The 23,083-nt window shown below is 47.9% G+C and overlaps 1 protein-coding gene and 1 pseudogene across 1 annotated transcript in view; both read right to left on the bottom strand.

The window, feature by feature from the left end:
- LOC146860813 (sperm-specific sodium:proton exchanger-like) overlaps window positions 1–23,083 on the bottom strand; it is a 4,738,575-nt gene that overhangs the window by 3,995,682 nt on the left and 719,810 nt on the right. The gene's annotated exons all lie outside the window — the stretch shown is intronic.
- Window positions 1–23,083, bottom strand: part of LOC146860815 (transmembrane protein 115-like) — a 60,111-nt pseudogene that overhangs the window by 18,662 nt on the left and 18,366 nt on the right.

Here is a 23,083-nt window from a genome sequence, read left to right as displayed (position 1 = left end):
CAGAATGGGGGAGGCTGGGTATTGTGTTTGTTAGCCTAGTTTCCCATAAGATTAAAATGGAGAGGTGAAGTTTAGTATGTATGAACTCACAGTGTCATAACACATCTTTCTATAAAAAGTGGTTTTGTCACTGTGTGTTCAGAAACCACTTTTGGAAAGTGGCTGAGTTTTGTGCTTTAAGCATTTCTGTGTGTCTCTGCTGAATGTGGCTTGACTGTCTGGATCTGAGAGGTGCAAGGAGCTGGGAGAGGTCTTGAACCAGGGAGGGGTCGAAATGGCACCAGGCTCCCCTGCATCTAGAGATTAGGGGGAGAGGCTTTCTGTTTGGAAACACAGGAACATAAAAGTTTCCGGAGTGTTTCAAGTGACGGGGTGGGCACGTGTTGTGGCAGCTTGAGACCCTCGGAAGGTGTGCACTCTGATCATGGACTCACGAAGGAAGCGAGACTTGGACGCGCTCGGCACGTGTCGTGGTACATAGGAGGCGTTGGTGAAGAGCGACATGTGCATCAACGGTGAAGTGAGTCTCGGAAGGGCAGGGTGCATGTCATGGTGAACCGCAGGCATTGGTGAGGAGCGCCTGATCAGCGTGTGCATCGGAGATGGAGTGAGATTTGGACACGCAGGGTGCGTGTCGTGGTACACTGCAGGCGCGGTTGAAAAGCTCCTGGTCAGCGCGTGTATCGGAGGAGAATTAAGTCTCAGTAAAGCAGTGTGCGTGCTTTGGTGCAACCTGGGACTGTGGAGGTGATCCGCTGATCATCGTAGGCACCGGAAGAAAGTGAGTCTCTGCTTCGGCTCAGAGTGGGACCCGTACTGACCAATGGAGGGGCAGTACTGGGGCCAGAGTGGGAAGCTGTGCTTTATGCCATTGTTGATCCGTGTGGGGGGCAACTGTTATCGAAGAGGCTGACTGTCATAATACACATTGCCAATATTGCTGCTAACAAACTGCCGGTCTGTCTTATGATGCCTGACAGTATTTCTGCATAAAGAAGTACACGATTGTAGCGCTACGCATTGCATTATTTCTCACTTGCAAAGTACAGGATTGCAGTCGCCCGCATTGCATTATTTCTTCATTGCAAAGTACATGATTGTAGCTACGCATTGCATTATTCCTTAATTGCAAAGTACATAATTGTAGCGGTGCGCATTGCATTATTTCTTCATTGCAAAGTACGTGATTGGGGTGTGATGCATTGCATTATTCCTTCATTGCTCAGTACATGATTGTAGCGGTACGCATTGCATCATTTCTCCCATTGCAAGGTACCGGGGTGTATCGTTTCACATTGTATTATTTCTCCTTTGCCCAGCACAGGATTGTATCATTATGCAGTGCACTATTGTTTGTTCATTGCAAAGTGTGTGATTCTAGCATTATGACCAGCATAGCATTGTAAAAGCGGTGGCTGGGACTTGAACCTACCAGCCAGCCGGAACGAATATTACCCTTTATTATATGTTGACTTTTGTATCGTGTGGTCTGATCTTATATCTTTTGGCATAAACTTTATACTCGTTTTATCAAACTCATGTGGAGTCCATTTGTGGTGTCACGAGTGGGTTGCTGTGGGCGTGGTTGCACATACTGTAGACTTGTGCTATGGAGATAGGCCTGGATACTGGTGCCAAGCTACTACGGGAGGTAGCAGGCTATCTCAAATGGTGTCCTTACTTAGCCTAACATTGAGTGGGAAGTCCCAGGTCGCGCATTTGGTGACAATAGTGAGGGACCTGGACTCCGGCTTCCAACAGGATGTATCTGCTGCCTTCGACACAGTGGACCATGACACCCTTTTCGACAGTGTTGAGGCGGCCACCCTGCAGGGTTGTGCTCTGGAATGGATATAGTCCTTGCTTTTGGACAGTTCACAATCAGTTCACCTTCAACCTTTTTTTTCCCTCCAAGGTCAATCTCAGATGTGAAGTACCTCAGGGTTTAAAGCAAAACCAAAGGGGTTAATGGACAGAGTGTTGAACAATCAGTTCACCTTAAACCTTTTTTTTCCTCCAAGGTCAATCTCAGCTGTGAAGTACCTCAGGGTTACAGGGTCAGACTGATTTGCATATGGCCATGTCTGAACTGGGGTGGCGGAGTGAGCGAAAGAATGATGATGGATTAAACCCAGATCAGTTGACTGGGGGTGAGTGCTTGCAATGTTCAACACTCCGTCCATCATCCCCTTTGGTTTTGCTTTGTTCACCCTAAGTTGTCAGGGTATGCCCAGACGTGGGTCCCTTGCTCACTTTGCCACTGGATTCGAGCTAGCCTGGCTGATGACGGCTGATTAGCCAGAAACCGGTCCCAGGATGCTGGTTTCTGGTCCAGGGAAGACATGGCTTGGCAGTTCGGACTGGACTGTTCCCATGAGATACAGGGTCAGACTGATTTGCATATGGCATGTCTGAACTGGGGTGGCAGAGTGAGCTAAAGAATGATGATGGATTAAACCCAAATCAGTTGACTGGGGGTGAGTGCTTGCAATGTTCAACACTCCGTCCATTATCCCCTTTGGTTTTGCTTTGTTCGCCCTAAGTTGGCAGGGTATGCCCAGACTTTGGTCCCTTGCTCACTTTGCCACTTGATTCAAGCTAGCCTGGCTGATGATGGCTGATTAGCCAGAAACCGGTCCCAGGATGCTTGTTTCCGGTCCAGTGAAGACATGGCTTGGCAGTTCGGGCTGGACTGTTCCCATGAGGCACAGGGTCAGAATGATTTGCATATGGCCATGTCTGAACTGGGGTGGCGGAATGAGCTAAAGAATGATGATTAAACCCTGATCAGTTGACTGGGGGTGAGTGCTTGCAATGTTCAACACTCCGTCCATCATCCCCTTTGGTTTTGCTTTGTACCTCAGGGTTCCTCCTTATCCCCCATCCTATTCAATCCCTATATTTCTCCATTGGTAAACTCACTACAAAGGCTAAATGTAAAAATATACAACTTTGCCGATGACAAGCAGCTGGTGTTCGACCTTGAGGATACTCCCAAATGAATAGCACTCTTCCGGAACACCAAGGGGCATATTCACAAGCCCGTATGACCACAACAACGCCACTTTCACCAGATTAGGATACCTGTGAAAAGCGTCCTTTCCATGGTGGCGATGCCGCCATGGAAAGGAATGTGGAGTTGTGGTAGGGGCCCGTTGCAGGCCCCCAGGGGTTGGGGGGGCTGCACTTGGGGGGTACCTATGGTACCCCCTGCATTGCCATGTATAAGGTGGCAGGCACCGCGTGGTGCCTGCCACGTTATGCATCGCAACGCACAACATGCCTCAATGTTAGAGATGCGGGTTGTGACCGCCAGGGTGGCGGTCACATCCTAATCGGCGCAGCGGGACCGCCGCACCCCTGGCAGGCGGACTGAAGTCCGCCCGCCATTCTAATGGGGTCCTTGGCTCCTTAACTAGGTGAATCCATGGATCATTCCTGACTGCTCCTGCATCGGCGGTGTATATCCTCTCGGGTGACAGTTATCTTTACCCAAAAATCATATAATTACAGAGAACTCTGCACCTAACAATACATGTATGGGTAATATGTTTGTCCTGTTTATCATGTTCATCCTCTGTCAGAACATAGTATATGTTCAGTTTGCCATATGAGAAATGCATTACAGTCGCATCACTGCACATAACGGTAAACAGGACATATGCCATATTCTCATTGAGTACCCTGTGGGTCAAAAGCTAGCGTTCTTTTCATTTTAGGAAGTGCTTTTTAGCGAACGTAGGACAGCCTTTCCCAGAATTTGTATCTTAGTTTCTAAGAGAGCTATGCTCACTTAGTTCGAGGAATGTGGGCCTTGAAAAGCAGTCTCGGACACCCCCAACTTGCATCCACAAGCTGGAAGGAGTTGGATTTAGCACAGTGAGCGTGCTAATGGTGCATGAAAGACACATCTTCCTGAGCCTCATGTGGCTTTCATGAGAGCCATAGGTAAAGGTTCACTAGGCATCCATTCGGTACTGCTCACAATGTCAACAGAGACGGATGCTTGACAGGTAGTTAAAACGTAGTCAAACTTATTTTTCATTTGTGAAGGTTGTTGAGGCACCAAATATTAACATGTCTGGACATCAATGTTTATAGAAGTTTGCTTATGCAAATTGGTTGATGACTGGGTGAGAGGTTTTTGATTGGGGATTCCAACCTGTGGTGTATGAATGTGATGGTCCCTTGAATGGTGGCCATATGTTGATGTGAGTGCACTGATGTGTTGGATTGGGCCCGTGTCTGGAGGTATGAAAGTCTTGCGTGTAGTGCGTGAATGACATGTGAATGGACCATAAAGCGATTGGCACCCTGACTGCTTTATGGTCAACCATCGGTAGTATTGGCTAGAATATTCAGATACTGTGATTAGTATTTGTTCTTTGAAGCTAGCATTTAAGGAGGTGCCAAAACCAACCAGTGTAAGTGGTGGATTAACTAAACAAGAAATGGCATAGCCAATAGGTCTCGCCTTTGGGATATTATACGTGTTTAGCCAGAGCTATTGGCTTTGCCAATGTTTTAAGCTGTGCTGTAGGGCATTTTGGCTGTTGTGCAGCATGTTGTAAGGTTACAATAAAAAAGTGTAATAAGCATTTTGTTACCTTATATATAACCAAGAAGACATTGTGAATAACTGAACGACTCAATTAAAAAAGACTAAATATAAAAGATGTATTGTAGTTTTTTGTCTTTGCAATGCTGGCAACTTCTTCCTGCCTGTTCTAATGTTGAGGTGGTGCCTAGTGATGCTGAGGTGGTGATAAGTGATGTTATGGTGGTTCTGAGTGATGCTGTGGTTGTGCTGAGTGTTTAGGTGGTGCTAAGGTGTTTCTCTTTTCAGTTGGTGTTTTGTTGAGGTGATGCTTGTTTGATGCTGAGGTGATGTTGCGCTGTAGAATATAGTTTTTAAGAGACTGTATGAATTATAATATACATCATTTAAGCGCCGAAAGGCAAGCTCAAACGAAAGCACCTCCTCCTCCTAAACCCTCTGTATTGCAGAAAAACAGAAATGATTCTGAAAAGCCTCAAAACTAATTTGCTTGTAAAACACCTATTTTTCACTCAAGATCAACAACTAACGGGACGACTGTAGCTCTCTTCTTACTATGAAAAACTTCTATCTTATGCACCTATTCAACACTCCCCTCCAAAAAAAAGGTGGCGTTTTTCTCGTGGTTTTTCTGACAGTTTAAGAAGAATGTCATTTCTTTTATTAAGGGTTTTTGTTGGTTGCCCCATGCTACATTCTGTGGTGCTGGGAAGGGGGTCATAAATGTGAATAAAACACTGCAGACCAATGTCTGAAGAGACTGGGCTGAAAGACCCTATTACACTAATTAAAATCAAAAGGTTTGGCTAATGCTAGACCTTAAACGGGGTTGCAAAGGTGGCAGGGGCGACTCCTCCGTTAGGGCTGAGTGGCGTCGCCCCCCTGCTTTCTCGCAGTGCGCGAAGCAGAAACATAAAATGGTAAAACTACCATTTTATGTTTCTGCTTCTCGCACTGTGAGAAAGCAGTAGTGCCTGGTTGGGTGTGGGTGGTTCTGCTCGAGGGCAGGGGAGGAGTGGCTTGCCCACTGTTGTGGGCACTGACTGTTTGGTCGGCCCCAGGGCCGACCAACTCAGCCATGCACACTCTCCCTTTTTCTCTATGTAGACTGCTGCATGCAGCCTACATAGAGAAAATGGCCTGGCTGGGGCGCTCTCCACTGCGCCTCACCAATCACAACGCTGCCATTGCAGCGTTGTTATTGGCTATGGGGAGGGGAGAGAGGCTGCCTGTAGAAAACTGCGCAGACCCAGCCAGGAGCAGCAGGAGCCAAGGTGGCTGCGCGTGACCTGAGTAAAGGTAAGTCTTTTTTTTATTGTAAATACTGTCCCACTGCCTAAACAAACTCCCCCTGTGCCAACCCGTGCGATTTCCCCCACCTCCCCCCACTCGTAATGCCAGCCGCATCAGGTGGTTGTGTGTGTATGTGTGTAAAGAGTTGTCCTGGAGGGTGTGCATGGAGCACACCCTCACTTGCCATTGCACTATGATAATTCCTCTTTAGCCTTACGCAAACATGGCATTTTTCGTGTAAACGACCAGTGACGTCAGTAAGTGACACCCGGTAAATGCAGAGCTGCGCAGTATTTGCAGTTTGCGCCAGTGCAGCGCTACAGGTTTCTGTGCAGTGTTTCACACATCTCAGTAAATCTGGGCCTTTCAACGGTTTCCAATGAAGATGACATCCAAATACCCGGACCTGCTTCACCCCCGCCCTTAGATTCATCAGCAGCTTTGTGCGGAATGGCTGTCAAGACTGGAACACTAGCAGCAATCAATGCCCATTGTTAGCTGTACGCTCCTGAGAAAGGCTTAAAGCTACTGACTTCTGCAGACAACGCTTCATAACGCAGAAAATGACATATTACTCTTTGCAGAGCTGCATGTAGGGTGCAAGAGCTGCGGTGTTTGTCCCCTGAATACAAGTTATATAAAGTGACACGGCACACAGGAGGTCCAGGGTGTGCAGTGATGTAAAATAAACAGATTATATGCATGCAGGTCATGCAATGACCCGTCAGTCCATGGGAGGGGTTGAAGGCGGTGGGGGAGTTGGGAAGGAGCGGGTGGGGGCGAGGGAGCGCGTATAAAGCTCGTCATTCGCGATCCTTTTTTAAATCCCAAACTTGGCTGTCAGCAGCGCCTCTTTCTCTGCCCCCTGCTAGGCTGTCATCTAGAAATGGAAAGAAAAGTGCTTGACAGGACAGACCACAGTAGGGCTGGAAGCCCAGTGGATGGGGAAAGTGGGGGGTCAAAGAAGGAGCCGGTAGCGTAGCAAGGATATCATGGGCCCTGGTGTAAGGGAAATAGCACCAATTATCAGGGTTAAATAGTCCCAGGGCTCTGGGACCGATGCCACTGCACCTGCTGCACCAATAGAAGATACGCCTCTGGTCTCCATGTTTCTGCTCTCCGTTTCAGTGCGCTGACGAGATGACAAAAGATAACTCAGCCGTTTGTGCTCTCTGTGAGAAGGTGGCCTGATATATGCTGTCCACTAATTCTAGTGGGCACCTTGTATCAGTCCAAACAACCCCTTATGGTGAATGGTTAAAGAGAACCTTATATGAAAGCTATCCTAGTGGTAGCTATGGAGAGCAGTCTTCAGGCTAAGTCTTGAAGGAATGTAAAGCAGCTTGTTTTACCAGTCTATAATCTCTTGAATGATCAAATGAAAAGACAACCTCACCAGGTATATATTCAAAATATATGTATTTAAGATAAAACACACCCCTCTAGTCTCTTTATGAGACTGGAGTTCGAAGTACTTTGTTTACAAGTGATCAAGCATCAGTAAAAGCACAAATACACTTTTGGGTCCTAGGGACGTACCAAACCATATACCAAAAAAGTGGTATAAGAACCACGACTGGAATAGGCAGTAGACCTATTGCCTCTAGAATCGCTGGGACCCCAAGGAACCACCCAAGGTAGTGACACAGGGGACCCACGGGGACCGTATGCAGTGTGAAAACACAACCGCGGGTTCCTATTATCTATTATGGGGAATGTCGCGGTTGGAAATTTAAAGATTAGGGACACTTCTAATCGAGTCAGGACCAAACCCTTTTGGACTTAAGAAGTTCTAGGGCTAGCACCCATGAGAGCACCGGAGTACTTGAGTTACCTCACCCAGGGAAGCCGGGTGTATAGGTGTCTTTTGGTGTCGGGTCGCGTCGTCGATTTCAATGGAAGCCTGCAAAGAACTGCTGCTGCCGTGAAGAGGAGAAGTGTCCGAAGAGATCCAAGCCTGGATCTAGGATGTAAGGAACCTGAAAGCAGAGGGGACAGAGTCTGGGTCACTAGTCAGTGACCTAGGGCAAGATGGACCAATGCCCACAGATGTTGGGTGCTTCAGGTGAGTTGATGGCCGCGAGGTCCAGGAGGTGTTGATGAAGTCCACGAGCCGGATTCGAGCTGTCCCATGAAGTCTGTCGAGTGCTGCGGTGTCGGCGATCAGAATGGACCCAACAAGCCTTGGCAACGGCAAGTCACTGGAAGTCAGAGAAAGGACTGAGGTGCAGACCAGCAAGGTCTGAGGGACTCACCCAGTGAGGGTAAGTCAGGGCACATCTGGAGCAACAAGGTAAGCCCAATCAGAAAAGGAGTCGCCTTTGTGGGGACCTGCGAGCCAACGGGCTAGTGATCGCGAAGGAGCCTCAAGCAATCGCACTTGAAGCTGGCCCACGGGTCACTCGTGGAGCGGAGGCCAACAATCTTCGGTGCAAGAGGTGCTCAAGGGTAGGACTACTCGGAGCCGAAAGCACAGCTTCGAGGAGGACCAGGAAGATAGTGTTGCTGCAAAAGTTCACAGTGTCCAGGGGTCACGGTTCCACGTCACCCACGATAACCATGGGCCTCAGCTTTGCTGTGGACTCAGGGTAGCCTCAGCGAAGTCTGAGAATCTACCTCTGGGGATGCAGAGACTTCGGCGTTCGGCGGGAGCTTCATAATTGCAGACCGGTCAGTTGCTTCTTTGGTGCCTGCCAAGCAGGGGAGTCACTCCTTGACCCCAATGGAGATCTCTTCAGTCTTCTAGTCAGGATAGAACGTTGAAGGTTCAGGATGTACGTTGCAGAGTTTTGTCCAGGGTAATCTGAAGTCCTAGGGACTGGATTCCTATACTTATAGTAAGTTTAGGGGATGTACTAACTCGAAGGCTCCACCTATGGGTGGACCTGGGGTGGGGGTGGTTACACCCCTTCCCCTTTGTCCAGTTTCACGCCAGAGCAGGGGCTGAGCGCCCTGCAACCGGCTTGAACTGGGCTATGCACAGGGACACCTTGTGTGCCCCAGGCAGTGTCTCAAAAGCATTCTCTGAATGCACCCACCCTGCCCCAATACACATCTGCCTGTCTGGGGAGGTGGTTACACCTTCCTGTGACAGGAAACCTATTGTCCAGGCCTCCCCTGCTGGAGTTTCCTTCAGCAGCAGGAGGCCAGACCCGTGTCTGTGGCAGTGGCATCCATTTTGTGATGCCAGGGCTTTGGAGAGTTTTAACCGGGCAGACCAGTGTGAACATGTCTCTCCCTCTAGAAGGGTGGAATGCTACCCCCACTGCCAGAACTGGTGGGGGGGGGGGTAGTATTCCAAAGCGTTTGACACCAAACACGACATGTTTGGATGCAGCCATTCCAAAGTTAGCATTTACCGCGAGGTTATAATGCACGTAAGAGTATATGGTATGGCTGCATCACAGAACAGCCATAAGGAAGTATTTCCGAAAGCTGCAGAGGGGCTCAGCTCATGCTTGGGCACCCTCTCACACAAAACCAAGCACTCTGCCTTCAGGATTGTCAAGGTCTGTCATAGCAATGGCTTATTGGTTTATATGTGTCTGTATATATGGGTGGATATAGGTAGCCTATACCACTGAAAGGGGGGCAAGCACACCCTTACCCAGGCTGCAGTAGCAGACCTGTGGTGCCATTTTGGAGTGCTTCCCAGGGGTGGTATAATATATGCTGCAGCCCCTGGTAGGCCTCTGAGGTACCCATGCCCTAGGTACATAGTATACCTTATACTAGGGGCTTATAAGGCACTCCAGAATCTAATTAGAAATTTACCTAATGTACATGCAAACCATTTTACAGAGAAAGCAGATAGACTGGGGCCCTGAATAGCAGGATCCCAGTCCAACTAAGTCATAAACCAGCAAAACACCAGGAAAAAAGTGGGGGCAACCATATAGTCAGATTCCACCTTCCTACACTCTCTACCTCTTGAGATATGTGAATTAGTAGGTGAAACTCAGCTTTTCATCATACTGAGTTTGGAAAAATGAGCATCCCTGAGCAAGACAGCTCACATTATTTAAGATGAATTTTACATATAAGGACTTAGAAGCAGTCTGGTTTGTGCAGGCACTATACAGGGTTAAAAAGAATACAATTACAGAATGGGCCGTAGCAATGCCAGTCTTGGCACGAGCAGCGCCAACGGAGCACAATTCATGCACGACTTTTGCTTCTGTCGTGAGAAACGAAATCTGACCTACTTGTGAGACTTGCAGTGGAGGAAGTTTCTTTTAGCTGCATATTTATATAATGTTTATTAAAACTGTTTTCCTTTCAAAGAGGTGATGGCACCTTTTGTGTCGGGTAACGTTACCCCCCTGTGTTTACCATGCCCAGAGCAGGGTGCCAAGAGAGAAAAGCTCAGCTGTAAACGAACATCCCTTTGCATTGTTGGAGGGCATTGTGTGTGAAAGTGTCACAAAAACTATCCGCGCTTTGATCCGCAACCACTGAAGTCAGTGGCTACTGCACCTGCTCCTGCATTCTGTGTGCGCTCTACCTGTCAATGCATCTTAGCTCTAGCGCAGCCTTTCATCTTTCAATGATTGATTAAAGGATGGCTACCGGGCTTCGAAATGATAATGTTGCTTACTGGCAGTGCTTCAACACTACAGCTGCTAATTAAAACACGAGCAATTGGCCAAGGCTCGTCCCTTCAACAACCAGCGCTGGAGAAATGAAAACCTCCTCTCTTCTCCAAACAGTACCTAACAGTGAAAAGAAGATACAGGCTTGGTTTGCAAATCAACAACATTGTGATTTTGTAAATGTGTACTGACAGTTTAGCTGCTCCGCAGCACAGCACACGTTTGAAAGAGGTGCGTGACACATTAACACGCCCTCCTGCTTTTGAGTTTGTGTATCTTCAATTATGTGCCAGCACGCCCCGTTTCGACTACTATTTCTGAGCGCTTTACGCAAGTTGTCAATTTTGGACTAATTTTCCAATTGCAAAAGCCGTTATTGAGTGTTGTGTTACTAATTATGGTGAAATATGTCCACTTGACTTGTTGCAAATGGTTTACATTGGATATTTTCTATATCATATGGGTCTTTGGACAAAAGTCAGACTAGATAACTTATGCAACAATATAAGGAGCCTCAGGGGACCAGAGAGTCAAAATACACTTATAAGTCCTACCTAGGACCCTGGGATGGTTTTTCTTTTGAGAATTTTGGGAAACGATAACATGGAAAGCCTTTGCTGTTATATGCAGGCATTTTTTACACCGAGTACTACTTGAAATGCATTCATATTTATTGCACTTTTTTTAAATAGCATTTCTTGCATGACAAGAGAATATTAATTCAAGGAAATAGTGTCATCATATTGATGTACAGCACTGCACAGTCAATAAATGTATTTATTGTATAGATCAGACCATTACAAGTGTATCAGTGTGTTCAAATGGGCAAATGATAACACCAGCATACACAAAGATTGTCCTCTATAGCTCATAAAAATTGACAATTTCTTAAATGATAAATAATTAAATCGGATTGCTTTATTAACCTTTCTGCTTCCTCAAAATTGCTTGAAAATGCACCATTTGTCCACTCTTTTTCCAAAATTTTGTCGGGGGGAGAAACCCCCCAACCCCCCCCTTCCCCCCCTCCCCCGTAGGTTGTTCGGGCTTGCTCACTGGGCTCGCTCGCTGCAGTGCAGTACGACAATATTTTTATGCCTCACCACTTTCAAATGTCACCACCCGCCACTGGAAGGTGGCTGTCGTCATTTCTAATTGCATGCTCAATAGTCGTTAAGATGAAAGAAGGACTACTGAGGCAACCGTTAGTGCTATTTCTGCGTGCAATGAGGGCCAACAAGTATCTCCCATTGATAGATAGCAGAACAGCAGCTGCTTTAATGTCAAGAAAGGGCCACCATTAAACGAAATGGATGGTCATTTATCCATTCACTGCTAGGGTAACATTCTTTTGGCAGAACACTTATATTTGATTCATTCAGCTACTTCCTTCCAAAATATTTCTTGAGAGATACACTTCAATGGTTTTCACTACAAGGTGCTTAAGACCTAATATACAAAAAGGTTTATAAATAAAAAAAATCCTGAAAATACTTTCTCCGATTGATACCAGACTGATTTATAAACTATGGCTATCAAGTAAGGATCTTTTAGTTTATCCCTTGTACTTCTGAGAACAGTAGGACGCACTATTTGCCACACAAACATTTCGATAGAACAAGGAACTAAGTTGCCTAATACACTCATATATCTTTCACTTAATGACACAAGTAAGCTGTTGTTTGCTTATTATATCAAAATGTGGGAGTGTGACTTGTCAATCCAGGTGAAATTGTGAGGGACTTCAGCCAATGAACTATGGAATGCTATTTTTCAAACAAGGGTAGTTATTGAAAATAGCAGTTTGTTAAATTAAGCTGCACAAAGCACATTTAAACACCACAAAATGTGAGTTTTCGTCTGCCTCCAAGGAGTGGAAATGGCTGAGGGGATTGAAAGATGGTGCTAGACATCTCAGTGACACATTAAGCCAATTTTGAGCAACGGTTTTTAAACTCTGCCTGAAAAGTTTTTTTAGTTCTGACTACAAAAGTCAATATATTACGAAGCTAAGCTTATTTTATTAACAGCAAAAACCTCGCTTTACCTAAAAAAAAAAAACGACTAAACTCAAAGCAAGCTTGCAAATGCCACAAAACATTTTATAGTATACTCAGGTTTTATTTTTAAGGCTAACTACGGAGGGTATAATTTTATAACCATATGGGAAATCAAACCAAACCAATGAGACACCCTTGCCTGGTAAGACTGCTAAAAGTTTCACGTTTCTCCCTGCCACTGCATGCCATGACTGCAAGAAGAACAACATTCCTTATGTATGACATGACTTTAACCGAAATTGTAAATTGTATACAATTTTAAAATTATATAGGGTTACTTACTGTAAATCAGACATCCTTGCATGCCAACTCAAAGTAAAAATGTATTTGCTTTTTTTTTTATCTGACTCCGCATGAAATAATTGAAAAATGTTTGCGTCTTACAAAAGTATTAACACACTTCACATTTGTAGCGGGAATTATAAATGATGACTTACAGTACCTTCTTCCCTCTGCATCTTGAGGGTCGGTCCCTGGTAAACTGATGGTGATAGAAGATGGAACACCAACATCATATAGCTTTACTGTTTTCAGACATATGTGCACTTTCACCAAGACACCATGCACCAATTTGGCAAGCACTCCCAAAAGAGGATGCAAGATCTCTGGGAAGAATGTGGCAAACGCAAAATGATCAGACATGTCTCTGCGACCCCGGCTGTGCCTTTGGTAGAAACGCAAGTACACCCAGGTTGACAGCACCCCAAATCCCTAGGATACCAGCAGATTGCTCTCAATCAGTGTAGGTACTCGCAAGATAATCAGTATCAACAGCAGGAGCATTGGAACTACTTTCCTGCGAAGTTGTGGGGCCTTCAGGGCGATGCTATCACCCATGGCTTGTTTGAGCGCCACTATGACCCCTGCAAGAAACTCCAGGGCACCATGGATTTGGATATTAAACAGGTACGCCTGATTGAAAGTGGCTACCTATGTTAGAAGGAATAAAAAAGCATCCAAAATGCCCACAGAAATGTTGAGAACTGCAAAAATAAATTAGCAGGTCCAATGCCCCCCCCCCCCCCCCCCCCCCCAGAGAGGTACCAGGATTCGGCTGGCTACCACCACTGTGGCCAGGCTCACATCTATATGCCTGATGTGCTTTTCCACCATGCCATATGTAATAAGTGTCCATATCCAGCAGTTGGGTGGGAAAAAGAATCTAGGAGTCACCCCTAGTGTGGATACAGTTTCTACCCTCAAGGTGATCAAGTACAATAGAAGGACAGTAGCATAGATCAACTTCACCACTACACTTGTGCTGGCCAGTACAGCCAGGAAGTGCTGCTGAGTGACTGGGGGATATTGGTTCTTTATTTATTTTCTTAAAAATCAATGTACAAAAAAGGGAAAATATAATTTGCTACAGCCAGTTTGAAAACTCATAAAAAGTTCCAAAAGATGCAGTTAGGATTTCTGATTTTTTATCCTCTCAGAACGATTATTACCACAATCCAAGTTTTTGAATTACCCCACAATGACGTTGTGTCTTCAGCTAGCAGCACAGCTTCTCGGCCAAGTAACACTTATTCTGTTCGGTCCACTGTGTTTCTGCTTCCTAAGCAGTTTTCCAGTGGAAACCGTTACCTTGATATCTGTGTCTTGGCACCCTCAGTTCGAGATGCACTGCAAAAACGCAGTCATGTTATTCTCCGTATTGGGCAGCATTTGAGGCTTAACATTTTTCTGACACAAGTTCTTTCGCTATTTCCTTCGTGCAATAATGGGTACTGCCGGATTCACAGCTGGAGATTTTTTATTCAGGGTTATTGGAAAGGACCTCCTGTCCAGTTTAGCAGGTGAAACGTTTTTAGTTGGGATCGTCGGTAGAATGCGTGCCTGGAAGGATGAGACAACGTCACACAGAAGAAGGATAAGGAACTGTGAGGAAATTATATGTCGTATCCGGGGAGGGCATCAACTATGTGTGCAATGTCAGGCGGAATATCTAACAGCTTAGCAAGGGTGAAGTTAAGACTTACGAGGCAGGTTATGGAAGGGCTGGTATTCGGATACATTTTCAGGCTTGGACTCTAGGGCAAGGAATGCTCAATGCCTGGGATCATCAGTACCTGTCAGAAATGAAAGTGGACTTTGAAGAGGTGTGGAAACGTCCGAGTGAAGTGGTAAAAAACACCTCCGAAGACAAGTCAATGAAGGATAGGGCAAGGGTCATTTATGAGACCAGATGAAGCAGCCCAACGTGCTACGGGGAGTGCCAGTTGAAGCCCGAAGGAGGGGGGTGCGTAAAGCTCTGCCAGCTTCGCACTCCCATATAGGGATGTGTGACTCTGAGCCGACACCCGCCCCCCTCTTGGTAGGATGCAGAGTCTAGGCCTTGGCGTCACCTACCCTGAGAGCGCTAGCCTGGGTATGAGGAGGCTGCGCACTGAAAAGGAGCTTATGAGGAGCAAAGCTAACTACTGCAAGTGCCACAAAATCCCGAACACACGAAAACCCCAGGGTCACATGACACACCCTGTTCAAGCCCACAAACTATCTCCTGGTTCCAACCATCCCGAGGGGGTTGGTCCAACCGTTCCCATGGGTGTAAAGGATGCATTTCTGTTGTGCAGCTGCATCTTCGGCTCACACAGAGAGGAGCTTTCTATAATGTAATGTGCCTGGCAATGACACGCTCTCTTGTCCCAATCTGCCCCCCCCCTGCAGCCTTATCTTGGTGCCGTCCGCTCTCTTACCTAACACACTTGAAGAGAACCAGAAGGAACCCTGAGGCTGCAATGCCCATACGGGAGGCAGGTAGGGGTGGGCGGAATTTGCAAAATCCACTTTCGCAAATTATCGCGAAAATGTTAAAGATTATCGCAAACACGCGGAAATATCGCGAAGATGCAGAAGTTTTTTTCCCGCATGTTCGCGAGAATTTCTGCATGGTTGCGGCTCGCCAACTTACCCATGTGGTTGCTCGCGGGCGCGGCCATCTCGTTTTCAGTTGTCTCGCGGTGCATGATCGCAAGAAGAAAGACGTGATCGCGCGACGCATGACGTCACTGCGGGCGCGAACAGTCGCGAGACAGCGCAAATGGCTAAAAACAATACAACATCTCATGGAGAACGCGACCGGATCAAGAAAACTTGTCGGCGAACGCAGGGATTCAGGTAAGGCGATCGCGCGCGCGCGAGAATGCATTATTTTACAGCGCGAACAAGAACCAAATTATCGCTAAGCTGCGGAATGCGGAAATTTTGACATTTTCGCGCTTTCCGCGGAACGCAAAAATGTCAAATTATCGCAATTTCCACGAACGGAACGAAATTTTCACCCAGGCCTAGAGGCAGGGCCGTTGCACGTAGTGCTAGCAGCTGAACGCGTTTATCTAAAAATAATGTGAGCACACATAGGCAAGCTGAATACGAGGCTCCACAATGAAAAAAAACTTTTACAAATCTATAGGTCTCGTATTTAAATGCGAGACCTATGGCATTACAAACAAACGGCCGCCATTGTCCTGGCTGCTTTGAAAGTTAAAGCGTGCACGGCAGCGCTGAATGCATGTCATGCCTAAGGTAGGAGAAACGCAATAAAGAAAATAGTACAGGTACCGTGTAACAACCAAGTAAAGGGCCCAGTAGCCATGGGTGGTTACAAATTAAGACATGTCCGTACTAATGAGGGACTAACAAGCTAATTACAGAATCAGAAACCAGCATTTATGAAGGAAAAAGGTACAAGCCAATGAAAAATATGGGCGGGGCTTCTCTTTCACACTCTACTACAACAGATTGCCAGAGCAGCGCTTGTGCGCTGGCTCAGGCTCGACCTAAAAATCTTACCAGAATTATATCTGTGGTGGTAAAGATACTTCATCGCACTGGTGACGGAATATCTTTACCATCAAGCTAATGGTCCACTTGCCCAATTTATATGGTGGCGGATCATTGGTGTAACCATGGTGGAGACTACTCCTTCTCTAGCTTGATAACACCCCTTTGACGGCCGAACAGAGTAAGGGCCATCGTAGGCTGAGCTTTAAGTCCACCCACCTAGCTTAGATCGGTGGACGTACAGGTCAGTTTTTAATGAACATCACCATTAAGAAAACCCTGATGGTAAGGGACAGTGAAAACTGAATAATGGCCTTTCGCCATGGAAGAGAATTCCTATGGCGGGGGCCATTTAAAAATGTTATTTTAAAAGGGAAATCCAGTTTAAGGATTTTCTTTTTGAAAATTAAAAAATAAAGTTTGCGGACGGCTTCCTCATGTTGATAGAGTCATGTGTGAAACTTATAAAAGCATTGACATGAATGGCCATGACGGTGGTTCCTACCAATGCTTTTGATGATGGTCTTTTTTAAATTTGTCGAGCAAGTAGTCTTGGCCTGGAGGATGTTAAGACCTCTGCCAGGGCAATGGAGAATTCTCAGTCCGCCAAAATGTAAATTAGGCCCTTAGTATGAAATCCTCTTTTTGTTGCAAAGTAAACACCTGGAGTTGTCTAAGGTATGTAAAATACATTGATTCCCATCACTTTCCCATAATGCCCTGAAATACTTGAAAGTGCATAAATGGCTAAGATCACTTTTTTATATCCATTTAGGGGTCGATTCCGATCCGGGTCGGACAGCTCTCCAAGAGCTGGTCGTAGCCTTACCTTGCGACGGACACGTTCCGGGAGCCGGTCCGTCAGTGCAATGAAGTACGATGCGCATAACTGACACAAATCCGACCAACACGTAGGCTGCGATTCAAGCTTCATTTTCCGTATGAGCCGTACCTCTGATCGCCGAACCGAGTCGCCCAGAAGCAGTTCCCCAGCAGTTTCCGGCCGGACAAGTACGATGCGCAAATCATACGCGCTGGACGGGTTGCCACGTACAGCACGTCACAGCATCCGGGAAAGCAGCATATCAGGTACGATTCGCGCCAGAACACAATCCACGGCTACGAGATGGACCAGCTAGCAACGGGTACGAGACGGAGCAACTAGCAGAGTGTACGAGACAAACACATCATGAATCCCATCGCGCAGGTCATACCAGTACTGTACATCTATGACCGGATCAGGAACAGACGCGGACGGTGCAGACGGTAAGCCAGACACCCACCCCACAAACAAATGACACGTACCCGCCAAATGTCACACACACCCAGAGGATCCATATCCTGTCCACTAGCAACAGGCCAACATAGGGGTTGCATGGCCATCACCACCACCATCCCCACTCCTAGGGGTTATGTTGCCCATCACTACTGCCACCCCCACCCATAGGGACTATGTTGCCCATCACTCCTGCCACCCCCACCCATAGGGGTTATGTTGCCCATCACTACTGCCACCCATAGGGACTATGTTGCCCATCACTCCTGCCACCCCCACCCATAGAGGTTATGTTGCCCATCACTACTGCCACCCCCCCCCATAGGGACTATGTTGCCCATCACTCCTGCCACCCCAACCCATAGGGGTTATGTTTCCCATCACTACTGCCACCCCCACCCATAAGGGACCTGTTGCCCATCACTACTGCCACCCCCACTCATAGGGGACCCGTTGCCCATCACTCCTGCCACCCCAACCCATAGGGCTTACGTTGCCCATCACTCCTGCCACCCCCACTCATGGGGTTATGTTGATCATCACTACTGCCACCCCCACTCATAGGGGACCTGTTGCCCATCACTACTGCCACCCCCACACATAGGGATTATGTTGCCCATCACTCCTGCCACCCCCACTCATAGGGGTTATGTTGCCCATCACTACTGCCAACCCCACTCATAGGGTTATGTTGCCCATCACTCCTGCCACCCCCACCCATAGGGACTATGTTGCCCATCACTCCTGCCACCCTCACTCATAGGGGTTATGTTGCCCATCACTACTGCCACCCCCACTCATAGGGGTTATGTTGCCCATCACTACTGCCACCTCCACCCATAGGGACTATGTTGTCCATCACTCCTGCCACCCCCACCCATAGGGGTTATGTTGCCCATCACTACTGCCACCCCCACCCATAGGGACTTTGTTGCCCATCACTCCTGCTACCCCTACCCATAGGGGTTATGTTGCCCATCACTACTGCCACCCCCACCCATAGGGGACCTGTTGCCCATCACTACTGCCACCCCCACTCATAGGGTGCTGTGTGACTATCAATATCAACACCCCCACCCATAGGATGGGTGATGTGCCACACATCCACCATACACCAACATTAGGTATGTCAGCAAAATACATCCCTCCTAACATCCTGACAACAGTGTGTAGTCTGAGAGAAATGCCCACAACAGTGAATATGACTTCGAACATACAATGTAACTACCATCACATGTGTGACCAAAAACTGAGTGTGGCCTACACAAGGCACGCATCACAATAGCACTGTGTCAATGTGCACTAACACCCCCTCACTGTGTGGAACAAAAGTTAAGTGTGGGGTTTCAAACTGCAGCAAATCTTGAGCATTGTGGTATAGGGGTCTAAACCCCCCCTCATCACAGTGACCAAAAGGTAAGTGTCATCATGGTCAAAGCTGCAAATACCAAACAGCATGTATGATTCCTGGTCCCAACACATGAAACACTTTTGTGGCAAAGTAGTGGTTGTGTCCCATACCCACAGAGATGTAGTGAGGCTAACAGTGCTGTGAAAATCTAACATACTGTCGGCCATGTGCAGACAAGCACCACCCATGGGGGCTGACATTGAATACAGTGTAAAATGACACAAAAGCAGAAGTGACCATCATAATGCATACACACATCTCGAAAATAGACACACAAATCAATACATCCCGTGTAGACTGTAGGTGTCAGGTCACAAACTCCCATTCCATGGCAGCAATGGGAACTAAGAACCTGGATGAATGTGGAGAATGATGTGTTATGACTCACAGGGATAGCAGGGAAAATCACCCAGCAACATCCAGACAATGGCTCTCAACAGCAATACCAATGCACTGGTGTAGATACACAAACACAAACAGGCAACCTCACACTGCACATCTGACACAACATGTGTGTGTCTCAGTATCCACAGGCAACTACACAACACATGATGGGGGCTGAACCACAGTGAGACAGATGTGGACACAGAGCCATACAAAAGTAACCCTTCATTGGGCCCCCCTTAGTGGGCAATCAGGCATTTTGAGATGAGAGGGAGCCCAACAGACACATGTGACACAAGCTGGAATGAACAGCAACTAAAACAGCAAGAGACTGACACACAACAGCACTACCCCCAGGGACCATACATTGGGGTGAAACAAGCATGCATGATACGTCCACTGTGATGACAAAGGTAGATGTTTTACAAACTGTGAAACCCAGACATGTGTCCTGTGCCACAAACGTACATCACACCTACGCAAACACAAATCACTCAGCATGGCCCCTCATCCATGGACAAACGGGAGGCGGGAGGTAGGAGCCGAGCCATGCAAACATTCACATCTGTCCACCCTCAATACCACACACCCTGAACTGCACCAATGTGCATCTGTGAAGCCCACATGGACATGTGACATTGCACATGCACCCATGACAAACACAGTAATGTTGGGAGGAACTAAGGTGCACAGACTCATCACACAAGGACAGTCTACAACCCTGGTGAATGACAGACATACTGCACAGTATGCAGCCATGACGTCAACGCTCCCGTAACCTTCAGAATCCCTGCCACAGTCCCAGGACAATGCAGAAGCCAAGGAGAACCACAAGGCACACATGCTGACACCTGCCAACATTGCAGCCCTGAACCTGACGAGTGGGAGCAGTCGCACACACATACACGTGTCTCAATCACTGAAAGGTACCACCTAGGGACAACTACATGATATTGCAAACAAACAAGTGCCTTGGGGACCCCTGACTGTGTCCCATCTGCGTCTGACCACATCATCACCACTCAGAACTGACAAATCCCAATGATGAAACACCAATTAATAGTAGTGTGTCATGCACCCACGCATCTGGTAGCCCAGGACAAAGATGTGGGATGAACACAGTACAACTCAACAAGCATCAACAACAGAAACATATCAAGGGAACACTGCCTGTGCATAAAAAAGGATGTGGACACACACACACACATGCTCACACAACACACGCCATGGGTCCAGGCAATGTCACGGAACAACACACTTACTTGAGGGGACTCAACTCCTGTGGAAGCTCAGCTGTGCCAAACATTGTCCCAGTAGGTCTCAGTCATGTCAGCAGAACACTTGGTCAGTCAGCCATCAGTTACCACCCAATGAAGGCTCTGGTCATAACAGCCTGGGTACGGGAGTGTCCCTTAAGTCATCTGCACATATTCAATACAAATGTCCAGCAAGTTGCACAGAGGACCCAGTTGCTCCTACACCAATGATGCCCACACCTGCAGGTCCAGTGGAGATGCGCCCACAGTCAGGGAAATTGACAAATTGGACAATGGGAAGCACATCATATGTGCATGTGTGCAAGCCACAGATGTGACCATTTAAATGAAATGTTTACAGAGATGTTCACAAATTGTTAATCATGACACACCCAGTTAGCTGCAAAGGATGACATGGATACCGACCAGAATAGGATACATATCTCCATGGACCACATGGAGTACATCACATCAACACCTCAGTATACAACATTGGAAATCCAGCATTATAACTGCAAGGTCATGGTAAACTTCATCAACATAATGTACAGCTAAATCAAATTCACAAGGATAATTACAAATGCTTTATTCAGCAAGTTTGAAATGCAAATGCAAAGTCCTTTCAAAACAAAGGCCAATGGCCAGTTCATATCCAAATGTAAAAAATGTGATTTGAGTGACAACTGTCACACGTTGCTTGCCTGCACTGGTAAGGACAGGGGACATCCACTTGGAGGGGCATACATGGGGGCAGGCCAGGCACCGCAGGGACAGGATCAGGGCTCAGCAGAAGGAGGCAGTGAAGGGATGGTGGATGCAGGAGAGTCACTGGCAACTGCAGTGGAGGTGTCTGACATAGTGGGTGCAGTCACAACTGTGGGGCACAAGTCAGATGGGGTGGGTGCCAGCACAACTGCAGTGGGCAGGTCAGATGAAGTAGACTGGGTCCCTACTGCAGTGCCCAAGTCAGACGGGGTGGTCGTGGACTCCACTGCAGTGCCCAACTCCATGGGAGCAGAATGGGGTTCAGGTGAGGTTGGCAGGACAGAAGAGGGGCCACGGTCCCCACACCTGTGGCACAAAGAGTCTGATGGGGGTGGGTGTGGAAGAGCAAGTGGTGGGGGAGGGCCTTAGCATTTTGGGTATGGTGTATCTGTGGGTGGGGGAACCTGGGACAGGGTGTGGCGGGGGACCCTGTGGAGTGGTGGCCTGGGGGATGGAGGATGGAGACTGTGTCGTGGAGCTGTGGGGCTGGGGTGGGGTCTTGCTCTTCCAGCTCCGGGGGGACTTGCAGGTGGGTGTCTCAGTCTGACTGCGCCAGGGGGAGGGTGTCCGGGTGTGAGGGGCACTCCCCTCTATGTGTGGGGACTTCCTCTTCCCCCTGTAAGCTGGATCTGCTGGATCGGTGGGGAAGAGGCCAAGGTCACAGAGGAAGAGCTTCTTGGCAGATGGGGTTGCAGGGGAGGCAAGGGAAGGAGTCTTGGAGGCAGAGGTATCGGAGGACTGCTGAGTGGTTGTGGATGCCTGTGTGTGTGTTTGCAAACCATACCCTGTGAGTGTGGTATCAGTCCCCTGAGGTTGCTTGTGTGCACGTTTAGACCTTGGTTTGAGTGTTTGTGTTCTGCCCGTATCTGTGGGTTTGGGTGAATATGCTGGTGTCTGTGTGCTTGGGACAGGTAGGGTGCTAGGAATCGTGGATGGGGCAGGGGTAGGAGGGGTGAGGGACTGTTGGAGGAGGGACACTGCTGCCGTCAGGGATGAGGCCATGCACTGATTGGTCCTTTGTAGGGAAGACATGCCAGATGAAATGCCCTCCATGAATGACACCAGTTGTGTCAACAGACTGGTGTGTGCATGGAGGACACTCAGCATTGATGTCTGCCCTACATGGATCTGTCGAAGCAAGTCCACAGACTCCACACTCAGGGCAGCAGGGAACACAGGGGCAGGGGATGCGGTGCCTGGCACAAAGAAGACATGCTCCCGAACACGGGAGCCTCCACGGACCTCTAGGATGGGAGGGTGGTAATGGTGGTGGTGGTGGTGAGAACAGCCTCACTAGCTGGGGTTGGTGGCGGCTGACACCCGCCTCCACAAGGGAGTCATACTCCGAGCTGCTGTGGCCCTCAGCTGGGGTGGATGGTGCTGAGGACTCCTCGGGGTGGCTCCACTCGCCCTCCGTGCCACTGGGTCCCTCCAACTCCTCACTTTCTGACCCAGTCTGGCTCTGTGGCTCCTCCTGGTCCATGGCGATGTCCCCTCCTGCGGCCGTGGATGTATCTGGATAGAAAGAGAACAACATCAGTCACCTGCACTGACTGCACACACCACAGTGAGTACATCACATCACAGGGCAAGGCCTGGCATCATCAGCTGAACACTGCTCAAAGTGCTCACACTGTTTTGAATAAGCCAATTGTCAGTCTCACCATCAACCATGGCACTCATATCCCTCCTGGACTTGCAC

The sequence above is a fragment of the Triturus cristatus genome, chromosome 3_1, assembly GCF_964204655.1.
Source record: "Triturus cristatus chromosome 3_1, aTriCri1.1, whole genome shotgun sequence".
NCBI classification, from domain to species: domain Eukaryota; kingdom Metazoa; phylum Chordata; class Amphibia; order Caudata; family Salamandridae; genus Triturus; species Triturus cristatus.
The sequence above is the reverse complement of the archived record's forward strand: the minus strand, read 5'-3'. Positions and strand labels throughout refer to the sequence as shown.